Source organism: Cucurbita pepo, unplaced genomic scaffold (genome assembly GCF_057944985.1).
Source record: "Cucurbita pepo subsp. pepo isolate OVF unplaced genomic scaffold, ASM5794498v1 scafford_5, whole genome shotgun sequence".
NCBI classification, from domain to species: Eukaryota; Viridiplantae; Streptophyta; class Magnoliopsida; order Cucurbitales; family Cucurbitaceae; genus Cucurbita; species Cucurbita pepo.
In genome coordinates, this window is record NW_028257910.1 from 490,879 (window position 1) to 515,890 (window position 25,012).

At 37.4% G+C, this 25,012-nt stretch overlaps 1 non-coding gene and 3 pseudogenes across 1 annotated transcript; all 4 read right to left on the bottom strand.

Moving 5' to 3' along the window:
• Positions 1-143: 143 nt before the first annotated feature.
• On the bottom strand, positions 144-424 carry LOC147786219 (signal recognition particle RNA; annotated as a pseudogene).
• Positions 425-677: 253 nt separating this feature from the next.
• On the bottom strand, positions 678-960 carry LOC147786220 (signal recognition particle RNA; annotated as a pseudogene).
• Positions 961-1,231: 271 nt separating this feature from the next.
• On the bottom strand, positions 1,232-1,445 carry LOC147786221 (signal recognition particle RNA; annotated as a pseudogene).
• Positions 1,446-14,045: 12,600 nt separating this feature from the next.
• On the bottom strand, positions 14,046-14,151 carry LOC111784542 (small nucleolar RNA R71). The gene has a single exon (XR_002813560.2). It is a non-coding gene; the product is annotated as a small nucleolar RNA R71 (small nucleolar RNA).
• Between the last annotated feature and the right edge of the window lie 10,861 nt (positions 14,152-25,012).

A 25,012-nucleotide genomic window follows, 5' to 3' on the forward strand; every position in this document is an offset into this window, starting at 1 on the left:
TTTTAAATCTATCAATGTGGGATTGTTTTAAAGGAGAAATCTATCATATTTACTGGTAAAAAAATAATACATTCATCCAGAACAAGTGGCTAGCTCGATGTCCATAGTCCGAGCACCAAAAAATATATGTAAAAAAAAAAAAAAAAAGTGGATGTCAGGTTGAGGACTACCAAGAGGTTAATATTGGGCCTAGGAGAATCGACCCGCTATCCTTCCACCGACAAGAGCGGAAGGTTACGCTGCTCTATGAAACCAGCCTCACACGGTTTCCTTCAACTCTAAGGGCCATGTTCACTAGGCCTTCGCCCAAAGCCCATAGCCCAACAACCTACTTGGAATGGACAGGCCAAAGAACGACTCCAACAACCCTAACCAATGGGCAGAGCCAACCTCCAACCACTTTGTTGCCCGACTTCCTTAAGACAAGGACTACTTTATGAAGACTACATCCAATTTAAGGTGAGCCAACCTCCAACCACTTTGTTGCCCGACTTCCTTAAGACAAGGACTACTTTATGAAGACTACATCCAATTTTAAATCTATCAATGTGGGATTGTTTTATGGGAGAAATCTATCATATTTACAGGTAAGAAAATAATACATTCATTCAGAACAAGTGGATAGCTCGATGTCCATAGTCCGAGCCTCCGAGCCAACAAAAATATATTTAAAAAAAAAAAGTGGATGTCAGGTTGAGCACTACCAAGAGGTTTATATTGGGCCTAGGAGAATCGACCCGCTATCCTTCCACCGACAAGAGCGGAAGGTTACGCTGCTCTGGGAAACCAGCCTCACGTGGTTTCCTTCAACTCTAAGGGCCATGTTCACTAGGCCATTGCCCAAAGCCCATAGCCCAACTCCCTACTTGGAATGGACAGGCCAAAGAACGACTCCAACACAACCCTAACCAATGGGCTGAGCCAACCTCCAACCACTTTGTTGCCCGACTTCCTTAAGACAAGGACTACTTTATGAAGACTAAGTCCAATTTAAGGTGAGCCAACCTCCAACCACTTTGTTGCCCGACTTCCTTAAGACAAAGACTACTTTATGAAGACTACATCCAATTTTAAATCTATCAATGTGAGATTGTTATAAAGGAGAAATCTATCATATTTACCGGTAAGAAAATAATACATTCATTCAGAACAAGTGGCTAGATCGATGTCCATAGTCCGAGCACCAAAAAATATATGTAAAAAAACAAAAGTGGATGTCAGGTTGAGAACTACCAAGAGGTTTATATTAGGCCTAGGAGAATCGACCCGCTATCCTTCCACCGACAAGAGCGGAAGGTTACGCTGCTCTGTGAAACCATCCTCACGCGATTTCCTTCAACTCTAAGGGCCATGTTCACTATGCCTTCGCCCAAAGCTCATAGCCCAACTCCCTACTTGGAATGGACAGGCCAAAGAACGACTCCAACAACCCTAACCAATGGGCTGAGGAAATGCTTAATGACTTGAGCCCTTACGATTTAGATGAGTTCTATCATCCTAGCTTAATTAATAACATTTAATACATATTTTTACATAGATGTACATAGATGTATTTACATGAAATAAGAAAGAGTACATTAATAATAAGAAAAACCAAAATAGACAAGGTGCCAAAAGAAGGAAAATTGAATGGAATATGTCATGGAACATATTCCATTCACGGATTTGAAATTTTTATTTTTATTTTTTTATTTTTTTATTTTTATTTTTATTTTTACAATTAGTTTAACGACTATTCAGTCATTGAGATGATGATATCTACAAAGGTGGTTGTGAATCCAAAAATGGATCATTGAGATCATAGATCGTATCTTCATCTTCTTCCTCTATAATAGAAGGAGAAGACGTTGAACCGACTTATGTGGCTTCTTGAAGAAGCTTTTGAAAATCAGCTTCCGAAGTTGTCTGGGCTAATGCCGCGAGTAGCCTCGACTTTGAATTAAGGAATTCAGAGGTCTTCTTCTTGGATAAATCCTGAAGGTGGCCATTCTCAGATAGCCAGACCTTTACCGCTTTGATGTCTGCGTGGGTATAAGTATATTTATCCCACCATTTGATTTTGATAATTTTGAAGACCTGTTTTATTTGGTCTTCGGTCTCTTTAATTTGAAAATTCCAAGTTAAAATCCAAGGAATTTGAAAATATACGCAAAAGCGCATGGTCAATGGAAATGGGATTTTGAATATGTTTTGAACAAAATAGTGGAACGATTCTTGTATTGGAACTGGAAATATATCTTTGGCTGATCCAAAGATCTTCCACAATTTGATAAACCAAAATGGGTAATGAATTTTAAGAGCATTCTGGCAGAATTGAATGAACCATGAATGCTCGTAATTTTGATACCAAATGACATTGAACCATGCCATCTGATAGTCTCTGTATGAGTAAGAATGAGGAACAAAAGGTTTTGAGAATGTCTTTTCCTCGTATGGGTCTTGATTCCAATACGTCGGATTCATGACTTTAATAATTTTTAATTTTGAATACGCGATTTTCGAAGGATCATCGCGACTCAGAATATGAGTAATTTCGACGGACTTTGTGTCGACTAGAATGAATTCATAAAACCTTCTGGTTTTATGAAGATCTTTTGGGATATAAAAGAATCCCGATGGATAGGCTTTTTTAACGACTTCGTCGATTTTCGGGTCGTCGTATTCTAGTTCTACAAGAGCTTCTGGTATAGACACAGATTTTTGAACATAGGTTTTGATTTCAGGAACTGGAGAAAAACGAACGGGAACAACCGCGTCCGAGTAGGTCGAGGGGACAGAAGGTCCCTTTGAAGTGGAAGAGACAGTGAGTCTCGATGGAGTAACGACAGATGGCCGTGTTGAAGAGGCTGAAGGCCTCGTCGGAGTGATAACCTCCGCCTGTTTTTGAGAAAGCTTTGCTTTAGATCTGGTCACCAATGTGAAGCCAGAATCCATTGCATAGCTGTCGGATGTCATTGGAGTAGGTGTGTTTGAAGAAGCATTGGGCTTCTTCCCTTTTTCTATCACTTTCTTTCCGGTCATTGCTGGAAGATGGAGATGGGTTAGGGAGAATTTTTCTTTGAGAGTAAGAACTCTCTTGAGAGGTAATCAGCCAAGGGGTTTTCGATCCCTTTTATAGGCAAAATCTGAAAGTCGAAGCAAGATAAAATGGCTTGCCATCTACCAAAAATTTGTTTAGACACAAGATTCTTGACATCTTTTTCTAAAACAAATTTAGATGCCCTTGAGTTGGTTTTGAAAACAAAACTTTTGTTAATCAAATCACTTTGAAATTTTTGTACACAAAGTACTATTGAAAGTATTTCTTTCTTTACTGTTGAATAATTTTTTTGAGTAGAATTCCATATTCCCGAATGGAAACGGACAATGGATTCTTTCTTGTCAAGGGACTTGATTTTTTGGACTGTTTTGGTATGTTCTTCAGTCCAGGGCTTTGGATTCTTTTTGAGTCTCTCAAAAAGCGGCTTGCAGATGGGTCTGATATTTTGAAGGAAATCAGACACATAATTGAGACATTCCAAAAATCTTTGTAGTTGGGTCTTATCTGTAATTTGGTCTAGAAAGTTTGAGGCAAACTCAATGGACCTTTGAATGGGTTTGATTAGACCCAAATGAATTTCAAATCCGAGAAAACGGATTTTTGTTTGAAAAAGTTTAATTTTGGGTTTAGACACAACTAAACCGTTTTTTTTGACTGTCGTAAAAAATGTTTGAAGATGCTTAAAGTGTTGATCGATGCTTTGAGAAAAAATCAGAACATTGTCAATATAAACAATTGAAAAGTCTTGAAAAGGATTGAAAATATCATTCATAATCTTTTGAAATTCGGATGGAGCGTTTTTTAGCCCAAATGGCATAACGTTCCATTCGTATTGCCCAAAAGGGACATTAAAAGCCGTTTTGTACTTGTCTTTTTCTGAAATCTGGATTTGCCAAAATCCTGATTTCATGTCAAATTTTGAAAATATTTTTGCATTTGAAATTCTTTGCATTAAATCTGATTTATTTGGAATTGAATATCTAATCCATTCCAAAACCTTATTTAAGGGTTTGTAGTTAATTACCAGTCGCGGGACTCCACGTTCCTTTTCTGCCTGGTTGTTGACGTAAAAAGCCGCACATGACCAGGGGCTCTTTGATGGTCTAATAAGACCTTTCTGCAAAAGATCAATAATTTCTGCTTTGCAGAATGTTAGTAATTCTTTATTCATTTGCATAGGTCCGGCTTTCGTAGGAATATTTTTCTCCTCGAAAGCTTTGATATAAGGAAGATCAACTATGTGTTGTTTCCTATTCCAAAAGGCATTTGGGATATTTGAACAAACTTCTTTTTCTAATTGAGTTTGTAAAGTTTTGATTTTAAACTGGACAGTCTTATTTTGAATTTGTTCTTCTATTCTTTTGAATGAAATTTCTTCTTTTAAAAAAGAAATTTGTTTTTCTTTATAATTTAATACATTTATTGATTGAAGAATACATTGTTTTTCTTTATAATTTAATACATTTATTGATTGAATAATTGTATTCTTTTGAAGGTTATTTATTTCGCTAATCCTTATGGGAAAGAAAGTTAAATTTTATTTTCTTTCGTAAGGCTTTTGATTCTAACCGTTTTTCAGTTATTCTAAAAGGATATAATTGAGTAATGAAAGGAGTACCTAGGATTAGTTCTTGTCCTAAGTCTTTTACTAGAAGGAAGGAATTTACGAAGCAAATTCCATCATTGCAACCATGAACTTTTGATAGTTTGTAATTAATTTTGAGTTTGTTGTTGTTAGCACCTCTAAGGCCCTCAGTAGTTTTTTCAAAATAATTTGTAGGTATTAGGCCTTCTTGAATGCAATTTTGTTCGGCTCCAGTATCTATGAGAGCCTTTAGTGTGATTTTGAAATCATAAATTTTTAAGGTAACGAGAGCGTACCATTTTTGAAATTGAGAAGTGGTGATGGCTCCAGCGAAGGAACTTTGAAAATCTTCTTCATCCAAGTTCGGTTGCGCCGTTTCCTTTTGTGCTGGCAGCCTTTCCTGAAGATTGAGAATTTCTTGACGAAGCGTATAAGATTCTGACCTGGTTTCAGATCTTAGCGCCTGTACCTCTTCTTTGAGATTATTAATCTCTCTTTGTAAATCTTGAGTAGTGAGTTCTCTCGGTTTTTCAAATCTTTAGAGAACAGATTGGAGTTTGTAGGGATTTCTTTCTTCCCTTTCAGTTGGCTTAGAGATTGTCATGGCATCCTTAAGTCGTTGAGCAATCTTCTGTTGAATTTCTGGGTCTTGAACTTTTTCTACTACTTCGAGTAGAATTTCTTGATCCTTGGTAAGGACATTTATGCATCCTTCGCACGTCCTTTTTCCTTCTTGTTCTGATTCGTATTCTGTGCTAGAATATGAATCAGATTCTTCTTGGAGTTCGAGGATTTCTCCCTCGCTTGATTGCTCTGAGTCGGTTAGGGTCAGTTGTAATAGCTGATTTTTCAGCTCTTGATCTATATCCAACTCATTGATCTTTCCTCTGATTGGACACTTGTTAGCATAGTGTCCTTCTTCACGACATTTGAAGCAAGTTTGCTTTTTCTTTCATCTATGGGTTTTTGTAGGAATATACTTCCTTCTTGAATATGTTGGCTTCTGAGACTGCACGGGTTTACTCCGATATGCTTCTCTAGGCCTACATGAATGATAAGGTTTTGGATGCATCTTAACCTTCTTTCATCTGGAGGTTGAGGGAGCTTCTATTCCCTTGCATCCATATTGATCGCAAAATCTACCAAGCTCTTTTCTGTTTGATATCGAAGAATTGAGCTTGTTTTTTGAATCTTTGACTCATTACAAAGTCTGAGTCCTTCTTCTATGATGAAGGATGCTATGGATCCGTATGACAAAGTTTGCCATGGAATTGTTCCATTGTACTTTGTCTTAAGACCATCTTTGATCCTCCTTGAGAAGTGTTTTGGTAGTCCATTGACGAAATTCTCTTTCCAGAATTCCAACGAACTACCTGTTCTAATAAGAACTTTGTTGAAGTACATGTCTTTGTACCACCTGAAATCACCTAAGGTAGGGCATTTCAGATTCATGAGTATCTCGGCGGATCTCTCCTGGTATTTTAGAGGGTCGCCGACGAAGAATTCTATGAGGGTATATATGAGGGTGTTGACAGCATCCTCTACCCTTTCATGTTGTACCTCGGTCCTAGTTGATGGACCTTCTTCTTTGATAATTTGAGTAGTTGGTCTAATGACATAGTGGTTTAATATCTGTTGGCGGGTTGTTTCGTCGAGATATTTGTCCCACCAATCCTTGAGTTGCCCGGTAAATCCGGTTACCAAAACTTAAGCTATCTGATGGTCGGATTTATGGCCTTGTAATTTATACGCGCCTGCGGCCATCATCATCTCATTGACAACATTCATTATCAGATAGTCAGGCAATCCATCGATATTCCATTCATAGATTGCTAAACCATCGTAATGAGCTTGAGTTTGTAGTGTCTTTTCTTCGAACTGGATATCCAGAAAAGACGGTTGAGGATACCAGTTTTTCTGATTATTGACATTATTTTGACTTTTTCTAGAGATCCTTTCAATTCGATTGTAGAAAGGTTCTTCTCTCTCGTTTGCAATCTCGTCTTCGAATTCTTGGTTCTCGTCGTCATTGTTAACGACATTGACGGATGAATCTTGAGGCGTCATGGCGGGATTTAATATCCTGTCTAACTTTTCCTCTATCTTGGCCATTGCAGCCTCTTCTTTTGAAATCCTTTTTGTAAATATTTCGAGATTTGCTGGTCTGAGTATTGGTATTGACTCATCAACCTTTGGTACAGAGCTGCTTGCCTGTTCCTGCTGAGTACCTGATTTCTTTGAGATTTTTCCCTCGATACTTTCAAGTTGAGTAGCGATCGTGGATAAAATCTTATTTGAATAATTGTTTTGATGCTGGATATTCTTGATATCTTTTAGGGTCGGATTGCCCTTTTCTAGTCCTTCCGGAATATGTTTGAAAGGGCTAGCTTTGACCTTTTCTCCGTAGTAGTTGTCGAATTCGACTTCTTCTAACGGAGGATGTTTCGAATATACCTTGCCTCTTTTGGTAGTCTTCCAACTCCTCTGGGTCAAGGTGCATACCTGCAGAATATTTTCTTCAAACCATTCGAAGAATGGTATATTTTCTTTGATGGCTTCCATATGAGAATACCACTGAGCTCTTAATTCATTTCGCTCAGCCTCTTTGTAGGTTTGGAAGAAGGCATTTCTTTTTGAAGAGTTGGTAGTTGACATAAAATCTGCTTTAAAAAATTCTTTGTCTATCTGAAAATCAGCTGTAATGACATTTAGCTGGCTTTCGTAGACGGATTGAGTATCCATATCTGTATGGGTTGGAGACCTTGAGCCATCTTCATAGTGGATTGACGCCCTTTTTTTGATCATAACTGACCTCTTTTACCTTTAAGGGGTCATACATTGATCTTGATATTCGTGAAGTACTTGGTCTAGAACTCAGGAATTCTTTTACTTTCGACTCTGACGAAGGTTCTTCGCTGAATTTTTTTTCAACGCTTCCATCGTCATGTTCGATGATTTGGACTGGGTTTTGAGATTCTTTCCTCTTTGGAAGATTTGCATCTTCTATTTTCCAGAGAGTGCTTCTGGTTATTTGATCCCAAGAGAGTGTTTTTGGGACAGTCACTGATGATTTTCCAATATTTGCTTCTATGAGCATAGTCGATCCTTTTGGTGAGGATCTTAATGCTCTTGGAGAAATGTTTGTATTCATGAGCTTATAATAAACCCTGAATATGACGACTGAAGAATGGGTTTCAGCCTTGATGTTTAAATTTTTTGACTGTAAATCTAGCATGAGAGCTGATAATATGTGTGGGTCGTGGAGAGACAGAGTAAAGTTTAGATAACAATTGAAATAGACTGGTCCATTCTCTAAATTGGATTGAACCATTCCCAACAAGAAATTTGAGAAATCTTCATGTCTCTTATCTCGTAAGGAGATAAGGACTGGGATATCTAATCCAAGTCTGAACAATGGTTTTACCGCGACTTGGACAAGACCGACATGGAGATAGTTAAACTCTTCACGATGTTGGAGTATAAGAGATCTTGAAAAAAGATTCAGAGATTCCCTATTGCTATGAATTGGGATGTTCTTCTCTGAGAATTTGATGCATGATCTTTGAGTAAAATTGAAGGTTGAAATTTGATAGATAGTTTTAGGATCTACCTTTGGAATAGTCCAATTTTTTAGTTGATCTTCGATTCTGGCAATCTGGTATTCTTGATTGACAGTATTTGAGATTGTGAGATTTTCTCCCCTTCGATGTTCATTTGAACTTTCTTCTTCATCGGTAGAGCATTTGAGATGGCTTGATTTTCTGAGCTTTCTAAGAAATTCGTTCATAAGATAGATAAGATAAGAGTAGGATGATTTTTCTCTGAATTGTTCAATTGATATTCAAGAGAGAGCTATTGGCCGATCGATGCCCTCTTTACATTGATGAAGTCCCTTTATAGACTTCGAGTTTGATCGTAAATTTGAAAAACGTCAACTAAGAGATAAGATCGAATCTAAGAGGACAGGACCCCTGCAAGATCTGTTTCCTATAAGACATAAAGTAAACTAATAATTTAAAAGACTAATAATTTACCGACATTGGTAATTGGCATGTGAGCCTTCACTGTGTGGCTGACAAGTTGTCAATCTTTGTTTTGTCTCTAGATAAGATTTTCTTCAGAATTTTTCATATGACTAAGCACCCAAGCTTGCCAACGGACTTACTGTGCTTCCCGCGTCTTACCACCTGAAACACAAGGGCTATTCGCTCAGCTATCACATACTCCAAATTCTTCTGAATTTTCATATCTACCTCCTGGTTTCTGTGACATCGCTCTTAAAGATTGAGTAACTCCTCTTCCCTCAGGAATAAGCGTTTAAGTTTAAAACATCCTATTCTATCCTAAGTCTAAGAAAATAAATGCCACTATCCTATGCATGTGCCATGATCTTGAGTTGCGATGCCGTCGTCAGCCGTACAGGAATGCCTTGCCTTAACCTGAAAAATGTAGTAGCACATGGCTTGAGTATTTAAAGAAATACTCAGTAAGTGACCCCACTATTGGCGTTAAATGCAACAATCACATGCAATGAAATGATGGGACCTATCTTTCATTTCTTCTCGTTTCGTTTCATTTCATTTCGTTTCGTTTCGTTTCGTTTTCCCTACGGTGTAATCCTAACAGGTAATCGTGGACATGTACCATATACTCTACACGCAGCCCATACGTGCGAGTATGGGCTCACCAGCTAGTTCGCACACTGCTAGGCCACTGTCCCTAGCCGGTGGGCATGCTCTGGGGGCCCACCGGGACCCGTTAAAACTAAAACCGTCATGGCAGCGCTATGCAGGGCATAACGATCGTTGTCTTGCCATTTGGATGTACGCGTCCGTACCCTCGTGATGGGATAGGGGTATCCCCCCAAATGCATGATCACACAATATGCATGAGGTCCCACTAGTCCTACAGTCATCATTTAATGATCATAACCCCGTGTCATGTTTTCATGCTTACATGTCATTCTCATTCTCATTTCATTACATATCATACATATTCCTAGCGGGGTTATGCATCATGCAATTTACCGTATTTCATGTCATACAATTCATTCAGTTACATTTCAATACTCATACAACAAGCCATAATCGTACAAGGGCCACACATTGAGCCATAATTAGCTATTTTTCCCTTTACTGAGTCGAAGGAGCGAATTTTGAGCCGTATAGTCGAGCTGAGCTATTTAAGCCGACTTAGTTGAGGAAGTGTCGTACTGCAGGTGTGCCACATGGTGCAATCAAAGTTTGACACGGCTATTGGCGACTTCATGTCGAGGCGCGAGTCATTACGCATATGCGGGTTGCAGATTGCGGTGCAGTACTGGCTACTACAGGTGTGGGCTAATGCGTGGGCCATAGCAGGTTGCGCCTCGGGTACTCAGGTATCAATCGGGCTGCAGGCGCACGGTTGGGGCTGAGGTGCTGCAGGCGCACGGTCTAGGTAGAATAGTGTCAGTAATGGGCTGCAGTTGGGTAACAAATTTAGGTTCGACCCAAAGTCCATGGACTTCGTCTTCTCTACTCGTTTCCCTCGAGTTTTTCAATTAGTTTTCTCTCTCCGACGTTCGTTTCTTGCCGTTTTCCCTTTGGTTGTTCGTCACTGACACTTCTTCTTTGCTTCCCACGGAGTATTTCTTGTTATATGCACCTATTATGTGCAGATCTATAAGATTCTAAAATCTGAATCTCAAACCCTCTTTTCCGACGACGAATCACATTGTGAAGGCGTGAGAACTTACCTCCTATGTACGTGCAATCGTCGGTGATCCCTTTCACAATGTGAGTTGGTTGTTTCAACACTAGATCTATGAGATTATCGTTGTCGGAGTATTCTAAAAAATCACTCACTCTCCCTCTCTCGTTTTCTCTCTGTGTTTTTCCTTTCTACTTTGCGGGTGGGTTCTGTGACGGTGACAGGATTCTTGTGGGTTCATTTGGAGCAGTGTGGGCATCGGGTAGGGTGTAGCTGAGAGGGGTGCAAGAATTTCAGCGCCTAGCCAAAATTTTCGCGCATTTTCTGGCGACCTGGTGTTTTTTTTTATATGTGGTCGTTACAAAATTCTACAACTTTTTTTATTTGACATTTCTCTAATTTGTTGAATTAAATGTATCTCCACTTGATTTCATCATGTTATGCCATTTTAATAAGAGTTAAAAGGTTATAATAATAATAATTAAATAATTATGTAGGAAATTTTGGGCGAGTCGGAACCGCTAGAACCCCAACCAACCACCCACTCTCCATTTGATTCTCAGGCCGCCTCCTTTCCATTGCAACAACATAGAACTTCTCCCCCATTTGACTTGGAGCTCCCCCATTCCTCATAGAGAGGATGGTGTAAACCTCCTTTAGAATCTTGTTAGCGCATAGTTAACCCTACACTTCGAGTTGCAAACCAGTATCGTTGCAGTTGGTCGAACGATCAACGACGTCAAGAATCCAATACTATATAGGAACCATCGTCATCACAAGTCATCAGAGGAGGTAATTGGAACCAAAGGGCGACTAGACTGCGCATGGATTTCCATTTGAAAAAGAGACCAGTGAAAAAAATAAACAAGGAAAACCAATTTCTAACCGTCGAGTAGAGAAAAAAAAAAAAAACTCTTTAAGTACTCAGACGCACAACCCACAAGCTCTTTACGCTTCAAGTCTAGGCTAACCAAGTAAGTAGTTTTACTATTGGTTTGGTTAGATGACTTGTTTGCTATATGAATGACTCGTGTGCTGTGACCCCCTACATGTGTCATGTTTTGGTATTATTTGACATGTGCTATGTTATGTCTATGCTACGATATATGTTATGTCATGATACACGTTATTATATGTTATAAGTTATAATATGATATGATTATGTATGTTATTGAACTATGTTGTGTTATCAATGTCATGCTATATAAACTTTGTTAATATCTTCGTTCTATGCCTATGAGACATAAGAAAGTCATGTATGTTAATCATGAAATATGATGACAAGTATTATGTATGTATGTCTTATAGGAATGCTATATCAAGAAAAGAATGGAGTATCATAAGTACATGTCATCCATTACGATATCATGTACACTATGATATTATACGCACTCCTTTTGCTCAGTGACTTCACACACGCACACACGCACGCGCGCGTGCATACACACACATTATGTTCTTTGAGGTAGGATTCTCCACAGATTTTGTAAAGGAACTCGGCAGAGGTTTGGACCAGAAAATAGAACCCCGAGAGTTCGTCCAAGAATGGTAAGAGGAAGCAATCAACCTACTTTGAACACGCATTAACTCCGTCTTTGTTTGGTGTTTAAATTTAAGAAAAATATCATGATGTAGTCGAAACTACGATCTACAACTTTGCTAAAGAAACCAAGTTGATTTGAGTTCAAAATAAAAAAAATACAAAAATTTAAAACTCAAAGAAAAAACCTAATCGGATCTATGTTATGACTATTAGAAGGAGAGATGAAGTTTTGGCGTGCCACGTGTCAATCAGCAAGAGGAATGATGCGTGCTATCAGAAGGAAGACACCCGTCGGGTGCCGAGTAGAACGATGCAACAAGCGTGGTGTGGAGCGACATGTCTCCACCCAGACGAGGACACGCTGCCTTCTACAATACCGATCCGACCCACGTATTTTGACCCAAACTGACCTGCCACCCACTAACCAACCCGATTCAACCCTTTGTCCAAAGAAAATTGACCTGACTAGCCCACTATCAGACAAGAAACCTTGACCTGCGACCCGCGCTTGTAGAATCCTCTCACGCATGGTACTCGCACATGGCTGTCACGTGAAGAATATGGGACGACGTTTGGTAACGCGTGGCCTGCGAGTGTAAGATGATTTTTGGTATGCTCGGTTTCCTTTGCTAGATTTTTATCCTAATTATGATGCTAACTATATTTTTATGTGAAATAGGTCCTAATCGAGGAAAATCACTTCTTTTGGACACCCTTGAATAGTTGATATAAGATCTACTATCAAGATTTGCTCTTCAGTACATTTATATATAATTCTTGAAAAATACTTGATGAGGTAGAACAAATTCTACTAGTTGACACTAGAAAATCAATCTGGGTGTAGTGGGAAACATTAAGATGTTAAGTAAAAATTGTTAGGTTGAACATGGTGTTTTTAGAAACCATGAGAGAAATTCAATTTCTCAAACTTTATTAGTAAGTAGTCACTAATAGTTCACAGAGTAGGAATTACTTTCAACTATTAAAGTTTATATTTTCAAAATTGTTTGAAAATATGTTCAGATTAAATGAAGTACAATTAGTATATGTTAAAACGTTAACACTTACTATACCTTCGAAATATTGAGATATTCATGATTAGAGAATCAATAATAAGAAGACAAATTGTTTTCTCTTAAAGGATGATATTTGTGTTTGGCAGTCAATTTGATTACCATCATATGGAATAAAATGAAAAGACTAGTAAAATGTAATTCTCTAAATCTTGAAGTTAATTACTTTACATGTGTGTGGATCTTGCTTTTCAGCCAAGATAATCATTGACTTTTATTGAATAAGGCTACAAGGTAAAAGATATTTTTACTAAATGCAACTTAGTCTATTTTTTGAAATGTTAAAAAAAAAAAAAAAAAGACTAAAATTGAAATCAATTTATGTAAATCAATCCAGACATTATGATCCGATCATAAGTAATAGTACTAAAATTAGTGGATACAAAGTTGAATTGATTTCCTAACTCTAACCATATGATACAATTTTATAAAATTGTCTATGAAATAGGGATTGCATAGTGGACATTTACTTCCACTATTTTAAGAATTTTTCTTATTCTTTGTAGCTAAATTTTCTGCTACTGAACTTATACTTCCACTATTTTAAGACTTTTTCAAGAATTTTCCACTATTTTTGAATTTTAGTCCAACTTTCTAGCCATTTACTTCCACTATTTTAAGACTTTTTCTTATTCTTTGTAGCTAAATTTTCTGCTACTGAACTTATTTACTAAACTTACTGCATAATTGAGTGTATGAACCCACCTATTGGTTCAAAATTTATTTTGGAGCCCAACTGAATCTGAATAAGGTGTTTGAAAATTCAGCACTGATGACTAATGGAGAAGAGAGCAATCAGAGCATATGCACACCAAGCTTGGAAGAGCTAAATACGTACAATATCAGACCAGAAACTCATGGTTCCAAATGTTGAGATAAAACTTATGATGTTCCAAATGTTGCAAACCATTGGACAATTTCATGGACGACTGTTAGAAGATCCCCCTACATCTAAAGTCAATTTTTGGGAGTTAGTAACTCATTTCAACTCAATGGAGTGATTAGGTTTATTCCCTTATTCTTTGAAGGATTGTGCTAAATCATGGTTGAATACTTTAAATAGTCGAGCAGAATCATTCTTGATCAAGTATTTTTCATCCACTAGAAACTCATGGTTCAAAAATGAGATTGTTTCTTTTCAACAGTTTGAAAATGAAACACTAAGTGAAGCTTTGGAGAGATTCAAGTAGATTCTTAGAAAGTGTCATCGCCATGGATTACCCATTGTATCCAAATGAAACTTTCTACAATGGATTGAATATTGCTTACTAAACAAGTTGTGGATGCTTCCACCAATGAAGATATTTTGTCAAAGACATATAATGAAACTTATGAGATTCTAGAAAAAATAGCATCTAACAATTGTCAATGGGCCGATGTGAGGAGAAATCTAGAAAAGAAAACACGAGGAGTACTTGAAATTGATGTTTTGACCTCTTTCAACGCTTAATTAGCTTCGGTGACTAATATTCTACAAAATCTAGCATTGGGATAAGGCTCAATCACTAAAGCACCAGTCCAAGCTACTACTAAAATGACCCAAATAGCAACCGAATCTTGTTTATATTGAGAAGAGGAACACACTCTTGATCAATGTCCAAGTAATCCGACTTCAATTTCTTATATGAGGAATCAAGCTAGTCAAGGCAACCAGAAATTGTACCTAAAGAAATTCCAAAATTTTTATGGAAGGGTCAAAGTTCCTATGATAAAAAAATTAAATGGAAAGAAAATTACCATCCAAGATTTGGACTAAAAAATCAAATGACATATGATCCTCAACAAGCCAACACCAAAGGGAAAGGATTTAGCCAAGCTCAACCGATATGGAGAACATCTCTTGAGAGCCTAATAAAGAAATATATGGTCAAAAATGATGTTGTGATACAGAGTCAGCAAGCATGCTTGCGAAATTTGAAAGTTCAAGTAGATCGATTAGCAACTTACTTATGAAATAGACTTCTTGGAAAGCTGCCAGCAGATACCGAAACACCAAAAAGAGAAGGCAATGAGTAATGTCAAGCAATATAATTGAGAAGTGAGAAAGAAATACTCAGCACGGGAGAAAACTTAAAGAACATAGAGACAGTCACCCCTAGGAAACTACTAAATAGAAGAAGCAGAGCAAAAATGCAAAAACAGTGCAGTCTCCAAAATGCAAACAACCGTCAACATTGAAGAAGAGAGTAGAACATAAATACCAACACCTCTTTCTCCACAAGGTATAAAAAGAAAGAAAGAGGAAGCCCATTTGAGAAGTTCATGGATATTTTGAAGGAAATTATATAAACATATCACTCGTGGAGGCTTTCAATCAAATGCCAAATTATGTGAAATTATTGAGGGATGTGCTCACTAATAGAAGAAAGTTTGAATTTGAAAAATTCAAGGTAGTGGCACTAAATGAATAGTGTAGTGCAATATTGAAAAATAAGATCTCACTAAAAGAAAAAGACCCAGGCTCGTTCACCATTCCCGCATCAATTGGAGAAAAGGAGCTAGGTTGAGCATTATGTGACTTGGGGGGCAAGCATCAACTTAATGCTTGGAGAGGCTAGATTCACTACAGTCACCATTCAACTAGGTGATAGGTCCATCACTTCTCCCAAAGGAAAGATCGAAGACATTTTAATTCAAGTTGATAAATTCATATTGCCAACAAATTTTATTATTTTAGACTATGAAATGGACCGTGATGTACAGGTTATTTTGGGGAGATCATTTTTAACGATGGGGAGAACACTAGTACATGTCGAAAATGGAACCATAACATTAAAAATGGGTGACAAGAAAGTCAAATTTAATATCATTGACAACATGAAATATCTAGCAGTAGTAGAAGAATGCTCAACCATTTATGAATATATAGAGCAACTCATAGTAGAGGAATGGGATAGTTAGGAATGTGAGCAAAAAGAAAACAACCACTTGAGTAAATCACATAACAGTTAACAATTTTAAATGAATTTAGCAGCACTTTTGAGACACTAGAATTAGAGGTAAGAATAAGTTCACCGATGAAGCATCTATGGAAAAAGCACTGCAGCTAGACTTGAAACCACTACCTCCTAACCTTAAATATCTGTATTCAAGTGACAAAGAGACACTACCGATCATCGTCTCAGAAACATTATCATGAACCCAAGAGGATATGATCTTAGAAGCGGGTTAAGAAGCATAAGGGGGCGATAGGGTGGACATTGGTAGATATAAAAAGAATTAGTCTTGCATAAGATTCAATTGGAGGAAGGAAAATTTAAACCAATTAAGTAACAAAGACGATTAATCCAATGATGAAGAAAGTTGTTAGAAAAAAAATTATCACATGGCAAGATGCAGGAATACTATATCCAATTGCAAACGCATTAAGGTCAATCCTATTCAATGTGTTCCTAAGAAAGGAGGATAACAACAATGACAAATGAGAACAATGAGTTGACCTCCACTACAATGGAGCGTTTGTATGGGATTATAGACGACTGAACAAAGCGACACGTAATGACCATTTTTCCTTACCATTCATTGATAAAATGCTTGATTGAGTTACTTGAAGTCACATTATTGCTTTTTTTATGATTATTCGGGATACAATAAAATTAAAATCAGTCAAGAAGATCGAAAGAAGACAACATTTACATATCTTATGGAATTTTTGCACTTAGACGGATGCCCTATAGACTATGTAATGCTCTAACAACATTTCAACGATGTATGATGACAATCTTTACTTGATTCCTTCACCAAACTGGTGGGTAGTGTTATTTAGAAGTATAATAAGTTTGAAAGTAAACGGTGAACTATGAATTTTGATGAAAATCTAAGAAAATTATACCAAAAAAGTAAATGCTTCTAACTCAAGTAAATGCTTGATTCTTAAGCCAAATTAAAGCTCTTATTTTAGACTTTATAAGGAGCTATAACTGACTTTAAAACCTCTAAAATTCTCTTGAATTTGTGACTCAACTTTCTAGATTTTTTCCTGAAAATATTTTTTAGATTTTCCAACCGTTGAATTTGATGAATTTATGTTCTCTAGAACAAACTTAAATTTGGTAAAGATTTTGGATGAAAAGATATCGTTGATTTTTTACAAGTAGGCACGGTAGCATATATGATTTTCTGGTTCAATGGCATTATCGTAATTTTCTTGAACTTCAATGGTATTTTGATAATTTACCATTTTTTAAAATATTTTATTATTATTTTTCTAAAACTCTAAAAAAAAAAAAAAAAAAAATTAAAAATTTCTTACACCATGTTTGTCATTTTTTCCTCGGTCACCACCTTAAAATTCCATCTCTATAAGAAAATAAAAAATCTAGAATATTTCTTAAAAACTAGAAAAATGAAAATTCTTTGGTCCTTATCTAATTCACTTGATTAGGTCCATCAAAACCTTGGTAAGCCCTATGGTCCTTCCTTTGGATCTCATAGGGTTGTTAAGGGTATCTCAACTAATCTGAGGTATTACACTAATCCAAAAAGTCACACGTCACTAAAAACAATACTAGAGTGGAAAGGGAAGTGGAAGCTCCGCAGACATTGTACCACCTGTTATTGGCCTACAAGCTACCTTTATTTTTTTTCAAGATTGCTATGGGGGTTTTCTAGGTCCCTATGATGGTTTGGCGGTCTTGACAAACATTCAAATCTCAAGTATTCTCATTTCTAACTCCCTAAATCAATCTGGTGGAGTCAGGTGCACTAGGAGTCTCACCCTCTAATCATCTCTCATGATTCTATTACACTTGGACACTACTAGAGGCGTTCCATCCAAAGTCACAACTTAGCAACACTGACGCACGCACTCTAGTCTTAAACTATTTCTACTACTTATCCTCTATAAGGAGAATCACACATTCAATCATGTATACAATCACACATATAATCACCTGGAGCTAATGTATAGTCAATCATATATACAATCACACATACTCAATGGGGTGATATCATCCCTTAAGCTCCCAGAGCGTAGATACACAAATTTCCATTTGCTTTTCAACGCCTGAGGTTGTTATCATAACTACCACGAAAAAAAAAAACATACAACAAGTTCATACCGGTTTTACAACATATCATGTAGTACTAAATTGAGTTAGCCTATATACTGGGATGTGGTGAGCCATGTCGTCGAGCTGAGTCTTAGAGGTGTACGACTCTATATCCTAAGAAAGCCTATAGAATCTAATACCCGACTACTCTTATTCTAATATGTCACAATCCAAATTTCAAGGTTTAAGGATCATACTAAAAAGATGAAAGAAAAAAAAAAAAAATTGTAAAATAAAATACGAAAAATTCGATAAACTTTAAATAAAAATAAGGACAAAAAAAAGAAAAAAAACTAAATATAAAATAAAATTCAACTAGAATAGGTTGTTGTCCAATTTATTACAAACGGAAAAATTAATTCAGGATATGAATATAAATTGAAATACAAAAGACCCGAGATACAATAAAGAGTTGATGCTCCAGAATGATCCCCTTTGTGACCGCACAGCTCTCAAACGCTCCTCCACCTCAACTGGCAGCCTACAGACACCTGACAAAGAAAGGAAAAAAGGGTGAATGTATAAATATACACCATAAGCAATCTACTTATAAACTCTTATTGTAATGTTGACATAGTAGGAGACCACAAATTTTACTCTAGGATCTAGATGTATTGCTCTTGTTGTGCGTAGCATTGGATAGATAACTTAGAATACGCAAGGTAACTGGTAACCAATTTAGCAGGTGAACTCTCTCTATCATGTGGAGATAGCATGGTGAGTGCTATCATTCTCATCATAAGTTAGCTTCCGTCATTATATATTGAACAGAAGCAAAAGCCTCAGTAACGGTCGGACGATAGTAAAAAGTCATAGCAAACCCCGTAGCTACTTGTACTAAAAAACAAGTAAGCGTAATTCCTCCTAGACAATAAAATAGTCAGGAACGAGCCATGCCCCATTGCATGGGAGGAACCTTCACTTCCTTGTTTGAGCTTTCGATTGACGGCCGTCCCTCCGGTTCGTTCTTTCTCCTTCGCATCACCGGTAAGATATATATATGCTGGTGATGGTGATCTTTTTCTCTTTCAGGGCACGGACAGCCTTTCACTCTTCCATGTCCCACAGAAAATTCTCGTTTCGATCGATATTTATCTGCTTCTTGTCTGGGCCTGAGCTCCATGCTAATTATCCTTTCAAAGTAGCAAAACACAATCCCTAGCTCGCAATCAACTTGATGGACTTGACTTTGTTGGACTCATGAGTATAGGACGAAGACGTAATGTGAGGTCGTGGGCGCCCATATACTACTCGGTCTTTCTTTGGTTGCCGAATGATAAGAGTGGTATTGTACCACTATTCTGCCCATAGTAACCAACGTACCCATTCCCTTCCCTTGGTCTATCGCTTGTAAAGCATCCCAGGTAGTAGTTCTTTCTCTAAGCACCGGTGAACCACCTCGGGGAAAGCTGTACTCATCTTCAATTCTGTCCCTTGTGTAAACGAAAGAGCTCCTGCCAGAAATAGCTAATGAAGACCGGGTCCCCTGTCGCTGAGAATTGAGTGTGGCATTCCATGCAATGAGGATATTATCGAAAAAGATCTGAGCGAGTCTTGTCTATTTATAAGGAATATAGATGGTCTCGTTGCAAGAGATTTGCATCTTTCTTTTTGTTTGTGAGTCCACCACGATCAAGACCCATACTCCCTTTGTTTGGCAGAGCGGCGAGAAAATCTATGGAGACACTTTCCCATGGTCTTTGTGGTACAGGCTACGACTCCAACTCAGGAGTCTGTCCCGCTCGACCTTGTCCTGTTGACAGGCACGTCTTCACATACTCAGCAACGTCGTCTCGCATGCCCGGCCAGTAGAGTACCCCCGCTTTTGCAAGGCCTGGTGGTCCACATAGGAGGTTGCTAGCAAATCCATCCAACAGGCCATGTAGTCGTTAGAGGTCAGGAGCTCTACCTACTGTATGTGCTAGTTCCATAGACTTCCAACATGATCAATGTCTTCCCACAGGATGGATCCACCATGTGGGGTAATTACTGATTATCTGCATGATCAATGCCCTCCTATAGGGTGAATCCACTATGTCAGATAATCCAACAAACTATCATGTTACACGTCCTTAACCAACCTCATGTCTAGCAGAATAGTACCGTACCGAAGTTCAAAGGGACTTGGAAGCTCTACAGACATTATATTTACTACTATCGACATACAAGCTACCTTGGAAATACATTCAGCTACGTTTTCACCTCTAAGGAATTTACTTTATTTATTTTTTCCGTGGATGCTACTCTACCCATTAGTTTTCACAAATCTAGTATACAACATTTTAATCATCCACTTTCTTCATATATATATTTCTACCCAACCTACCAGAAAAGTAAGGCATAGTCGGGGTGCAACTCATCTTAGGACTGACTCGGTAGCTTAAAAAGACGAGCTAAAACATAATATACAATATATTTATATTATGTTAAACTAGAGTTCATATATAAGTACTATTTATTTTTTTAAAGTTCAGAGATCTATTACACAAATCTTATAAATATTTGTGGTCCCATGGTCTAGTGGTTAAGACATTGGACTTTGAATCCAATAACATGAGTTTAAATCTCGGTGGGACTTAATGCAATTAAATTAATTGGTTTTATTAATTGATTTTAATTTGTTGAATTATGACACATATAATCAAAGTTTTGAAAGTATACGAAGATACTATTTGATTTATTACAAACAAATCTTGTAATTATTTGTGGTTCCATGGTCTAATGGTTTGGACATTTGACTATCAATCCTATAACTTGAGTTCAAATCTTGATGGAACCTATGGAATTTTCTGGATTTTTAATTTCGGATGAAGAATGTTTAGAAAAAAATTGAATTTTTAAATAAAAATAATAAAATATTACCAAAATACCCTAAAATTATAGATAATTAAGAATATGCCATTATGCTCAAAATTCATCGAATCTCAAGATCCAATTATTGGATTTCCTCCAAAATTGGACACAATCTAGAATGTTCACAACTCACCAAATCCAAGTCACGTCGATTCTTAAGGTTTCAACGTCGGTGGAAGCTTTCCCTATAAAGTCTGAAGTTGGGGCAATAATATGGAACAAGAATCGAGGAAGGTCGAGCTCCAAATCGTAAGCAATAAGCGTTTAGATTGTAGGTATCCTACTCTCTAATTTGTTCCAAATACGAGAGCAATTGTCCACCATTTTCCTTCAAATTTGTTCATACAGTTTCTAAACAAGATTACCCACAAGTTTCATGAAGAAATCGAGTGCTAAAAGTACCTTGAACCCCCCCCCCCCCCCCCCAGTCCGATCCGCCATTGAAGAGCTTCAAGAAAATCATGAAAAATTAATTTGATGATACACGATAATTTGTCGTGCAAGGAAAATCTCAACCTATTTTGGCAGCTATGAGGATTGTTTCCATAGAAAAATATGAAGAGAAATAATCTCAGAAACATGGGGAATTAAAGGAAATCAGTTTGAGTAAAATTTGGGGATAAGTATAGAATTCTTATTTATGATCACTGTAACGACCCTAAATTTCCACATACTCAGAGTCGCTACGAACGTCTCATGCTCATCTATAATGCGGAAATATAACTCTTACATGAAATATAACTCTTACATGAAATATAACTGATAACGTAAACTTCAAAAAAAACGTTTAAAACAACTTCTTCTCTGAAAAACACAGCCATGGTCTTACGTGTTTAAATATGAAATACTGAAATTTAGAGAAAACAAAAACAAATACAAAATAATTTAAAACAATGAAATGCAAAACAACCTATTCTAACTTAAGACTAGAAATTCAAATATGAGTCTACCCTATGCACGTGCCACAGTCTCTGCTCGTGATGCCGCCGTCCTCCGTACAAGTGCGCCTTGCCTTTACCTGAAAAAAATGATGTGGCACACGGCCTGAGTATTTCAAAGAATACTCAATAAGTGACCCACTATAGGGGGCCATGCAAATGCAAACACATGCAATCATGATTTAGAGACCTATCTCTAATCATCTTAGGGGTGGCCTTCAGTCTCGGACAAATTGGATGTGTAGTACTTCCCTACACACGACTCACACGTGCGAGTGTGAATCCCCAGGGCGCTCGCACACCCCCTGGACCCTCTGGTCAAGCTAATCTGTAGCGACGTCCGGAGGTCAGCGGAACCCCATAGTGTCATGCATCTCATGAACACCCTCATCTGTGTGCTTTCGCACCTGTGCGCATACGCGCTCATCATACGGTGCGCATCCGCACTCATCATGTAACAACCTAAAATAATGATAATATGTATTTATTTGTTGTGTGTTTGATGATGATGATGATAATAATAATAATAATTATTATTATTATAAAAAAAAAAAATAATATATATATATATATATATATATATATATATATATATATATATATATATATCGAAACAAAGCAGCTGCGTCAAGCAGCTGCTGTAAAGGGGGATGAGGGGCGGCGGACGCGTAGGCTGGAGGCGTGGGATGGATGAGTGGATTGTTAGAGGATGTGGAAGCGTATTAGGGCCTTGATTAGGTTTTAAAAAGGAAGAAAAACGAAGAAGAGTGATTAGCGAAAAACCCAGAAAACAGAGGAGGAAATTTTTGAGAATTCGAGTTTTGGTTGCTTAAAATTGGACATCAATCGAGGGTAAAGGAAGAGGGGTTGTTGCTGAGGAATCATTTGAGGAAGGGGATACGGCCACGAGCTGAATCGGACGGTGATTCGAAGGTAACGAAAAATCCATATCACCGAACCTTTAAATCTCGATATCTTGATTCATACTGCATAATAAGTTATGAAATAAGGCTTGTTAGAACCGTAGTTAGAAGATCTATAAAGTTGTAGAAGAAATCAGAACGAAATTCGAGCGGTAGAGATGAAAATTTTGCTTCGGGACACAACGGGTATTAAAAGAAAAGATTTGGAAAAAATGGCATGGAGGAGAGGTTGAAGACGAGCGCGTGAAGGACACGCGAGGCGCGTGGGAGGCCGCGAGTGGAAGTGCGATTGTGCGCGGATCAGGCGCGTGAGAAACGAACCCTGACCTTGTGTTGGCGCGTGAGGGCGCGTAAGAAGGTATTTTGGCTCCCGATTTGTCCCGTTTGACTCCTTTTGACCTGTCCTATCAAAATTGGTCTATACTTATGTTGAAATTGATAAAATATAGGTCTAATAGGGAGGAATTGTGTTGAAATACTATTAAACGTACATTCAAGGGGGAAAAGGAGTTCGAAACCAAGTAAGTAGCGTATCGATCTATGAACTAGTTCTTAACTTGTTTTACAACATGTGAGTATGTTGTTTACCTGATTAAGAGCTTAGTATGTTATGATGAGCTTTGATGATATTGAGTGTTTATTGTATATTGTGACTGCTTGCCAGTGATGTAAGCATGATATAAATGATTGTCAGAATGTTCTATGTGTTGAACATGATACATGTATGAAAGCATGCAGTAACTGTGAGTATGTTATGCATGTTAATGGAAAGGTTATGACTCTAGATATGCTTATTGGTTGTTGAGCTATGGCTTATTTATATGAGTATGATAGTCTACTAATTCCCGCGGAGTTCCTGGCCAACGCGCTGTGTGCTAAGTCAGGGAGCATGAGTACTCCTGACCGTTGGTATATGAGATAAACAGGCCGTCAGAGCAATTAGTAGACGGGCCGTATTTGACCGAGAGCGAGTCTTACATACGAGTCCAAAAATTCTAGATAAGCATATCGAAGGAGAGTCAATAACCTAGCTGGAGGTAGCTGAGATACCTCATTAACGAACAGATGACCCTAGTAAGAGAACTAGGAGTCAGTGATGAATAAAGCCTAAAAACACCTGGAAAGATTAGTTATGAACCCGTGAATGATAAGCTAGCTACTTACTGAGTAATCTAATTACTCATCAAAATTATTATAACTTTTCTTTCCAGATTTAGATGATGCAGGCCAACCGAGGACGAGACTAGCGGGCTAGAGACTACTGAAAATCCATGTCTGGGTCTGTTTATGTAATTATGTTTTCGTTGTCAAGAATTTACTTTGGTCCTTTTAAGTTTTTAAAAGTACTGTTTGTTTTAGTTTTATGATTGGATATCAGAGCCTGTTATTATTGTCGATGGTAACTCCTGTTAATCGCGTTGACGATGAGCGGGTGTTACACATCATCTCTAGGGGAAGTAGCCCTATGCTTATGAACATACAATATGCATGAGGTCCCTCTAAATCCATCATAATGTCTCTTCTGACACAACCCTCTAGTCTCATCTCTTTGTTACTCTAGGTAACACATACTCGTAGATATTTATATTAATATCATTTTCACGCTCTTAGGGTTGTGTCCTATGTCGATCTAACGACATGATGCAATATGGCACTCATCATCATATAGCATGCTCAATATGGAAAACATCATCATATTAAGGTAAACGTCACGCAATCATCATAGTCATCATATTGCCACAAAGTGCATCAAACATATCAAGTACGACATTCATCAAAATATATATATACGGAGCACATCATCAGGTATCATAACCCACACATCATCATAAGTCATATATCATCATAACTCATATACCGCATCGCACGACATAGTTCATACAACATCGTAACTCATACAATTTTTAGCTTATCTTATAGTAAGGCCACTTACCTGGTTGGCCTTAGCCGAAGTACTCCCTAATTTAATTAACGTAAGCTCCCATTCCTCGAGAGCTGCTCTAAAGGTTGCTGGAGTTCGCTTCATATCCCACTGTTCGTCACCTTTTGTTAGTATTTCACATTTTAATTAATAATCCAACTAACAATGTGAAATACGGCTCTAAAACGGTCTTAGTAAAAATCGAATTCCAAGTTTTCATTGTTTCTAAATTTTCTAAAACTCAAATTGAAAATATGACAATATTATTTCATGCTGCTTTGAATCATTCAATCCAACTATGGTTTGTTATAATATTATATTCTCTAGATACAAACAATAATAATTTTTCACATCTTCCATTTACCTTCTTGTACCTCTTTGTTCTCTTCTCTCT